This window comes from Elephantulus edwardii, unplaced genomic scaffold, assembly GCF_000299155.1.
Source record: "Elephantulus edwardii isolate Elephantulus edwardi_28Jun2011 unplaced genomic scaffold, EleEdw1.0 scaffold00292, whole genome shotgun sequence".
NCBI lineage: Eukaryota > Metazoa > Chordata > Mammalia > Macroscelidea > Macroscelididae > Elephantulus > Elephantulus edwardii.
In genome coordinates this window covers 179,626-182,312 of record NW_006400042.1, presented here as the reverse complement: position 1 = coordinate 182,312, position 2,687 = coordinate 179,626, and the positions used below count along the sequence as shown (strand labels likewise).

General features: G+C 40.9%; 1 protein-coding gene and 1 non-coding gene across 2 annotated transcripts in view; both read right to left on the bottom strand.

Annotated features, from left to right (window-relative positions):
- LOC102876436 (zinc finger protein 678-like) overlaps positions 1-2,687 on the bottom strand; it is a 17,615-nt gene that overhangs the window by 8,530 nt on the left and 6,398 nt on the right. The gene's annotated exons all lie outside the window — the stretch shown is intronic.
- Positions 2,376-2,447, bottom strand: TRNAQ-CUG. Its single transcript has one exon. It is a non-coding gene; the product is annotated as a tRNA-Gln (tRNA).

Genomic DNA, 2,687 nt, shown 5'->3' with positions numbered 1-2,687 from the left:
CTGTCCTGCGCCAATCGCACTGTCTCTGACACTCCCATCCCCATTACCCCAGTCACATCATAGAGGGCCTTCCCCTCCTGCGCTGTCCCTCCACCCTACCAAGCATGATGTCCCGCTCCAAGGACTGGTCTCTCCTTACAACATGTCCAAAGTATGTTAGATGGAGCCTCAGAATCCTTGCCTCCAAGGAGCCGCCCAGTTTAACTCTTTCCAGGATGAATCTGTTTGTTTTCCTAGCAGTCCATGGCACCCTCAATACTCTTCTCCAGCACCACAGCTCAAAGGCATCATCTGAGTAGGACACAGTGCGGTACTGTAGAAAAATGATGTAATCTACACTGTCCTGGTTAGAAAACATTGGAAAAGCAAAGCCTCTCTTCTTGCCACATCCTTGATCAGTCATCAATTCAGTCACTTTAGTTTTCCTTTATCATGTAATAAAATCATGTGATATTCTAGCAACATTTAACAGAACAGCAAACAACAAATGTTGGCGAGGTTGTAGAGAAACTGGAACCCTTATCCACTATTGGTGGGAGTGTAAAATGGTGCAACCACTATGCAAGGCAGTAAGGGCGCTTTCTCAAAAAGTTGCCAATAGAGATACCATTTGACCCAGCAATTCCACTACTGGGAATACACACCAAAGAGACCATAACTGATACCCAATCAGATTTATGCACACCCATGCTTATCTCAGCTTTGTACACAATAGCAAGGAGTGGAAACAACCCAAGTGCCCATAAACAAATGAATGGATAGAGAAGCTGTGGTGTAGTCACACAAAGGAATACTACACTGCATTGAAAAACAAGGAACTCATGCCATATTATTCAAAATGGGTGACCCTGGAGGACATTATAATAAGTGATAAATCTCAGTCACAAAAGGACAAATACTGCATGGTGCCACTGTTGTAGAATGGGGCTGACATCGCGGTTGGGGAGAGACTGAGAAAGATGGGTTCAATAATGTATACTGCACTGAAACAGATGAGGGAGAAAACTGTTTAAAAGGGATGTCTAATTAGGTATCATTGTCATGGCAGGAGTCCAGAACGAAGGCTGCATAGTGGAGTGAACCTGGGGAGAGGGATTGTAAAACAGTGAAAGAATTTTTCTTTCAGTTTTCAAAGAGAAGAGTGTATTGGGGGCGGGGGGGAAGGGAGAAAAGTGCAGCAATGAATGAATAAATGGAAGTCCAAAGTCTCTGTAAATGCACATTATAATTAATAATAAAATAGAGATTTTAGTTGTTGAATTTCTTAAAATATTTAAGGTTTAATTCTGAAGATGTTTTCCCACATGCCTGACATTGATGAGAATGTGTTCAAACAATTTCTCACGTTTGTTATATGCATACCCCTGTTAACAACACGAATTCTCAACAAGCTCATGTCTGGAGGATGCAATGCCCTACGATTCAGATTTTGGATGAAGTTTGATCTTGGTGACTGTCTTCCAATATATTCACCGAAGTGCAATATTGTGTGACTTCTGAGAAAAAATAGGTAAAAGGAAATGGAATATATTCTGACTGAACACAAGGAAGGTGCATGATTTCTCTGCGACAGAATCTCACATTTCATATCTACGAGAAATACTGTTACCACAATCTGGTTAAGAAATCATGACATTTTCAGACAGCTATGGCCAACATACATGCTGTCTATTTTAGTTAGGATCTGCAGGCCAGAAAGAATGCTGTTATGTGGAAAATATATACTGCTCTCCTTTTCCACTTCTTAACCACTGTGGAAAATTCATCAAGCTGTTATTAAATAAGAAGCATCATATAGTGTACTGTAAAACTTGAAACTGGAGGACGTGCTCTGAAGAAACTGTTTTCTAACAATAGAATGACACTCACTTTGCCTAATCTCCTGGTTTTTAGGCCGTTCTTCAAGGCCACACAATTGTTGAGATTTCTAGTAACACTGACGGCCAAGGATGTTTGCTCTCTATCAATTGAAGCAGTTTCTGTTCAGTGGGTAACTCTTCTCTGTGTTGGATGCTTTCAATACCTGACACAAAAACTGGGCTACATTTAAGAACCAGAAAGGAACAGGACTCTTAAAAGAGAAATTATTTTGTAAGCAAAAAAGATTAAATCCTATTTTCATGTTTCAGCAACAGATTAAGACATTTTCTCTAGGTCCTACTTGCAGGACAATGGACAAAGGTGATGAGATAATGAGTTTCTTCAGAGAAGCTGAGCAGAAAGGTAATTGACAGTATGTATGCATAACATAAAATATAGAAAATTGGTCTTCACGAGAGGAGTACTGAAGCACAAATACTGATGTGAAGGACCGTATTTGAATCAATAGAGTTTATCTCCCTAGTTCGTGCAAATATAATTCCCTACATATAAGCAGGTCTCACCGAGATTTGAACTCGGATTGCTGGATTCAGAGTCCAGAGTGCTAACCATTACACCATGGAACCCCTACAACATATATGCAGAGCAGATTATCTGGGATGCTGGGCTCTATGAGGAGAATTGTGGCTTCAGGATTGGTGGAAGATCTATTAACAATCTACGTTATGCAGATGACACAACTCTGCTTGCTGAAACTGAGGAGGAACTCATGCACTTGCTGCGAAGGGTCAAGGACTGCAGCCTTCAGTATGGACTAAGGCTCAATGTCAAGAAGACAAAGATTCTCGCCACTGGACCAATTGGCA